The sequence below is a fragment of the Camellia sinensis genome, chromosome 6 (genome assembly GCF_055761805.1).
Source record: "Camellia sinensis isolate YWXY chromosome 6, ASM5576180v1, whole genome shotgun sequence".
Lineage (NCBI taxonomy): Eukaryota > Viridiplantae > Streptophyta > Magnoliopsida > Ericales > Theaceae > Camellia > Camellia sinensis.
The window spans coordinates 157,291,430-157,297,938 of NC_138966.1; the positions used below are offsets into that span (position 1 = coordinate 157,291,430).

A 6,509-nucleotide genomic window follows, 5' to 3' on the forward strand; every position below is an offset into this window, starting at 1 on the left:
CGCCAGCTGAATACCATCTTTATATTTTGTGGTTTGTGTTATTTTATTAACTATATTTTTAATTGATTCATTTTGATTTTAAGTTTTAAATTTTGTATCAATTTAATTTGATTGATAATGTTGTCAAAATTTTTGACAAAAAATAACTACTAACTTGGTTAATAAGGTTAGCTGACAGAATCGATCAAATCATAATTTACTCTTAAAATATTACATATGCTGTTCAGACACACATTTTCCATAAAAAAAAAAAGCTATCAATTACAATTGATGGGACAAATTTAAGATAAAGTAAAAATTTAGAATCAAAATTGAACCTAATAAAATTACATAAATCAAATTAAGAAAATTACATAAGTCAAATTAAGATCAGGATACCATTATTATGGTGAAACCACCCCCCCCCCCCCCCCAAAAAAAGTACAAAACTTTTCTATCATGATAAGTTTTAAAAAAAGAAATCCAAAAAGGGTTTAGCTAACGGACTGAACGGTGCTGTTTAGTTACGGTGGGCCCGATTCCGGACCCATCTCGATTATCTAAATTGTTCATGTGTAAAGCTTGTTAAGTATATAATTTATGTAAAAAATCACGTTAATCTGATATTGATGATAGCCACTTGATTAGCAAATATTTGTGTCTACGATTTATTGTTAAAACCATAATTGCCGTTGAAACAAATTCAATCTGATCAAATCACTATAGATATCTGATCAATTTGAATTTTTGCAGAGATAATATACTCAATAAGTTCTATATAATGAACGATTTAAATTATCGATATGTATATGAAATCGGGCCCACCACAATCCAACAGTACCATCTAATCTAATTAAGGAGAGGAGAGAAACTGTGACCATCTAAAAACCTTTGAAGAACATTCTCACTTATTTCAGCAGTAACCTTCACAGGCTTATTTTCCATCTTTGAAACCAATTTGCTGAAAAGATCGACAATGGATTGCACTATATTGAATAGGGAGATCTCAGAGCAAAACTTGAGAATAAGAAACTACTACACAATATAAGAGACTCTTACGTTTGTTCTTCCTTTGAATAAAGATGATGAAGATAAGATATTTATTTTTTTTAGGACGAAATTTCTGAGAAATTAGCCTCACTCGACGACTTCAATGAAAATCGAATCAGAAGTTTGGTCAAGAAAAAAAAAAATCTATACAATATATAAAAAGCACGGATGCAAAGTGGACAGTAATTTCAGCCAAATATGTACAATATTTTTTGAATAGTTGAAAAGTCGATTTTGGCCTTATGCTTTATAGCTTTTCTTCTTCGGATGTAAGGCTATTCATGGAAAACTAACTTCAAATTCCTTACAGCTGTTTATCAAGGATCCATAGTACATGTATACCCCGCCGCCCCGCCGTCTCTCTCCCTCGTTTGTTTGCTTCACTCCTTCACGAAAAAGCCCTCTCTCTTCTCGGGTCGTCTCTTCCCTGTTTCCATTCGTGGAGATCGAAGTCGCAAGGATTGAAGAGACCAGGTATGGCTCTTAAAACCTAAAATTTTCTCCTATTTGCTCCGAATCTATGGTTTCTCTCTCTCTGATTTCTCTGTCCGTTCTTTTGCTCTTTATCATCTCTCACTTTTGTCTCTTTATTTTAAAGGGTTCTTTGAGAGCTCTGTCTTCTGTAGTAGCTTATTGGTTTGAAAGAGTTCTCATTGAAGAGGTATGGCTTGAAATCCCTAAAACCCTGATTTTTATTAGTACGAAATTGTGATTTTGGAGACCATCATATAAATTTTCCCTGAGTTGTTGTTTATGTGGTTTTCTCTTTTTAGTATTTTCTATGCACATACATACCAGCAAGCTTTTCTATTGATTTATCTATTTTTCTGTGAAAAGATTGCAAAATTCAATTGGGTCAGACTTTTTAACCTTTAAAAACCCTCAAACAGAGGGCTTAATGTTCTTGATTTCAAATGGGGTTTGAATTTTTCTTGATTTCAAATGAATCGCTCCAAATGCAGTTTGGATTTTTTGAAATGCATGTATATAACTACAATCTCAATGCACAGAAATACACTTTCGACAACCCAACTGACACAACTCTTCATTTGTTTCTAATTTTCTCATAGATTTTCTCTCTCCTCTCTTATATGTGTCTCTTCCTTTCTCACATCATCATTATCATTTTCCTTCTTTTTGGTTTTGTGTGTATTTTGTTGAATATCATTAGAACTAGCTACAGTAGTTCCATTGATGTGTAGTTGTTCCAGTGATGTGTGGAAGTGCTTATCTTTTGCAATTTGTTTTATAGAACATAGTGTGTCGAAGTTTTGTGACTATTGCTTGGTAGTGTGTCCATTGCAAGGCTTTACATGGAAAATTGAATTGGGTGATTGAGGAAATTCTGCGATTATGTTATGACTTTTGATGATGTGAAGATCCCTCATGGTGGGTAATAGGTTCTTCAAGAGATGTGGAAGAGAAAAGAGAAGAAGAAAAATAGAGAGGTGAGTGATGGCCAATAAAGAGTGCGGAAAGAAAAAAGAGTAGAGAAAGAAGAAAAATATATACGTATGTGATGGTCAGTAGAGAAAGATCAGAATGTAAAATAGAGACTGTGGATCATAGTGATCAATTGATGGGTGAAATGAATACCAGTGAAAGTAGAGAAGATTTTTTGGCCAGTGATTTTCTTTGCCTCATTAGGTGCCTTTTGTGAAATGGGTTTGCAAAAAGTTGCCATACTTTTTTTTAAAAATTTATTACTAATTTTATTCCTTTGATTAAATTGAAAAATATGTCATCTGTGTGAAAAGTTCAATAAACCTCAACAATTTCTTAAGATCACTTTTAAACGTCGATTTGAATGGTTAAAGGTCCAATCTTTTCTTTTCATTGCTTTTTTTTTTCTTTTTTCCCCTAGGTTTGGAAATGACTTTTGTTTGAGTTTCATTCATAAAAGAGAATTATAACACATTAGTATGAATCATGTTTTAATTTGATTGGGGCTCAGTGCCTTGGGCCACTATGGAGGGTTAAATAGAAATGTGAGGAAAACTACACATAGCCGTTGGAGTCTTGGCCAATGGTTTGCTTTATATTTAGTGGTTTCATAATTCTTTGTGATGTGAGTTTGCAATAAGTTTTATAATTTCCTCTATTACCTTTAGTAGATTTTGTTACTTGCTTCATATTTTTTTTTTCATTTGTGTATGTAGATAATGTGTATTTTTTGTTAACAATTGTGAAGTCTCCTAATAGTATATATAATACAGTCCTTCAATTTCCCTTGTTGTTTGTTTAGTTGAACTTGAGGCTTAATATTACTATCTTTTGCATGTTAGGTGTTCATATAACAGAGGAATACACTATTCTTCATTCATAATTATTATTATGAACAAGTCTGAGATTTTTTTTTTCCAGTACACTAAAAAAATTCATTTTGAAAAGAATTCTTCAAATTATCATCTTTAAAATCCAATATTAATCTCATTCTTTTGCAAATTTATTCTCATGTACAAGAGCCAAAAATGGGCAGGAACCTTCTCTGTGATAAATGATTCAACATTTGATACTCAATTCATTTGACATTGCATACTTTGCATGGTTGTTTATTTAATGAGATTGAAGACCTCTTATTGAAATGTACATTCTTTGCATTATATGGTGGCTTTTGTTGCTTTTGTCAGTTTGAATGGGAGTGTTGTTGCTAACAACCATTTTCACTTTTATTGTTTTATATCATTTTTATTTCATAATTATTTTTCTTTGTTAGTAATAAAAGTAAATTAGTAATGTGAGATTCATTTCTTGTCCTTTCTCCTGATACTAGAAGTGCAAAAGAAGCTTATGCAGTTTTTAGATTTTTTTTTTAATTGGCAAAAATAAAATATATTGATGTCAAACAAAGGTACAAGGTGTACAAATGAATACGTCAGTGGAGACAAAAGGCCAAGGCTAAAGCAACAAAGAAGGGAACAAATCCCAATCAAAATTGGGAGCAACAACGAAGAAAAATCAAAACAAAGCCAAATAACGCAAGTAGCAAATATTGCAAATAAAACACCAGCAGCAATTGATGCTGAAAAAATTCCCAACTCCTTGCTGCACTCAACCAAAAAAACTCCAATGTTTAAAAGATTCCTACAATGCTTCCCATAGCATAACAGAGAACACCCATAATCTTGTTTCAAGACCGAACACCTATCACTTAGGCTGTGTTGATCATGAATTTAGGTAGAGATTTGGAAAGGAAAGCGAAAATGTAGGTAAAATGTGAATGAAATATAGTTACATTTCACCCACCTTTCCCTTGTCGTTTTCCCTTTCCCTTTCCCCTTTTCTTTTCAAATCCTTACCCAAATCCATGCTCCAAACACAACATTAAGGTATCAGGTTTGGAAAGTCGTCTTCTTCCTATACAAAAAAAGCTCTTCTAAAATTAAGTTGCAAAGAACCATTATGATCACCTGGGTGGAGAAGATTAGCCACATTTCCATTCTTATTATCTGAAAGTTTATGCAACTAGGGTCTCTCATCAAGCCATTTGTCCTTCCAGAAATTAATATTCTTGCCATCCCCCAACTTTAGACTCAAATTTTCCCTGAAGAGTTGGAACTTGTCAAAAAATTTCGATTGGATAGAAAAAACTCCTTTCATACATTGTAAAAGATCTATTTTTAGATGAAGGTTCTAACCGATTAATTTGATCATTGGACTTATTGTACCTGTACTTTGTAGTCCGGTGTGATCATTAAACCTAACCTAAAACATCACTTGCATTCATGCACTCAAAATCTATTTCAAATATTAAAGAAAACACTACTATGATAGAATCCAACATTGCTTCTGCTTCTTGTTAATCTAGAACTGATGTCGTGGAATGACCATCTGTGATCCAATTTAGTGAATGCAAGTTGCTAAAAACATCTAATAGCAAACTAGACCTTATTACCAAAAGCTAATTATCAAATATGAAAGGCTTAAAAAACTAAGCTTGTGGGTTTGGTCTAGCTTTTAGGTGTGAAATTTCCTCGCTATGTAATTTGCACCATCTTGCTGATTAATTTTCTCTTTCAATTTTGAATGATTTAATTTGCATGCATGCGCTATGTTTGAACTGCATAAAACACAATGATTTGAATCTAACCCTCGTAAGAATTTGCTTGTAGGTATGTTCTCTATTTCCTTCTTTTCAAGTAGATGATTAGCTACTTATCTTATCTCCAATCCATGCAAATAAGGATGTTTGATAATAGTTATTATGGTCTACCTTTGTATTGCTTTTTTATTTTAGTTTTTCCCCATTAAATGATTAAATAAGAAGGGCTGATAACCTTTCTATTATTGTTTTTAATTTTTTTTTATGCTTTAAGCAAGCAGAATAAAAGTTTTACAAACAAATCATGTTTGATCATTCACATGATCCTGATCTATTTGGTATACATTTAGATTGAAGGAGTTGATGGGATCTAAAAGGTAGTATTTGATTTGAAATGCTAAATTATGAAAACTAGATATTTCTTTCTAACAAATATAATGCAGAGCAACTCTGGCTGAGGATTTAATAGAAAATTCAGCTCATGGAGGAGATGATGTGGTAGGTCTCACAGCATTACATACAAGCATGGTTTGGCTCATCTTAATCATAATATACCAAGTAAAAGTGGGTTCACAATTGATGAGGGATTTCAAGTCCTGCCATTAAGGATGATTGAGTACTTGTTCATTTGTCAAATAGAGAAAACAATTGCTTTATTTTTATTACATCATATTTTTAGGAATGACAATTTTGTTGGGAAAATAGATCTTGTAATAGCTTTTTTTATTTTTTATTTTTGTATAAGTAATAGTATTTGTTAAAAACTTTGTATTGTTGAGTCGATCTTGTATTCATGATCGAATTGCTAATTTTGTGTGTTTATACAATAGCTCAAAACTCATTTAAATACACAAATGTAATGGGCACTAATTGGTCACTAGTTAAAGTGCCTTGTACGTTTAGGGATGGCAATTTAAAACTGGCCCGATGGGGACCCGACCCCCCAATCCCGAATTGTGCGGGTTTTTCCCGAAAAATACCCTTGACGGGACGGGGATGGTATTTAAAAATCAATCCCCGAACAGATTCGGGCCGGGGTCGGGGATAAGTATCCCAACCCCGTACCCGGCCCAGCCCCGTCCCCGTTCCCCGGCCTGGTTTTTCCCCGAATTAAAATTACTGATTTACCCCTAGATATATATATATATATATAGACACACATAGTAACCAAACCAAACCAAACCCTCATCCAGTTGTCTTCCGTCTCTCTCTCTCTACCCCCTCTACTCTCTCTCTCTCTGGCCCTGTTCACGACGTCGATCATCGCCACTGTCGGCTTCGCGATCGGCCTCCTCCGTCGTTCACAGCCACAGATCGGCTTCCTCCGTCGTTCATCGCCACTGTCGGCGTTGCGATCGGCCTCCTCCGTCGTTCACAGCCACAGATTTGCCTTCTCCGCCGATCGGCCTCCTCCGTCGCTCATCGCCATTGTCGGCGT

General features: G+C 34.0%; 1 long non-coding RNA gene across 1 annotated transcript; it reads left to right on the forward strand.

Moving 5' to 3' along the window:
* Positions 1-1,199: 1,199 nt before the first annotated feature.
* LOC114275339 (uncharacterized) lies at positions 1,200-5,880 on the forward strand. The gene is made up of 2 exons (XR_003633695.2): positions 1,200-1,503; positions 1,628-5,880. It is a non-coding gene; the product is annotated as an uncharacterized LOC114275339 (long non-coding RNA).
* The last annotated feature ends 629 nt before the right edge of the window (positions 5,881-6,509 follow it).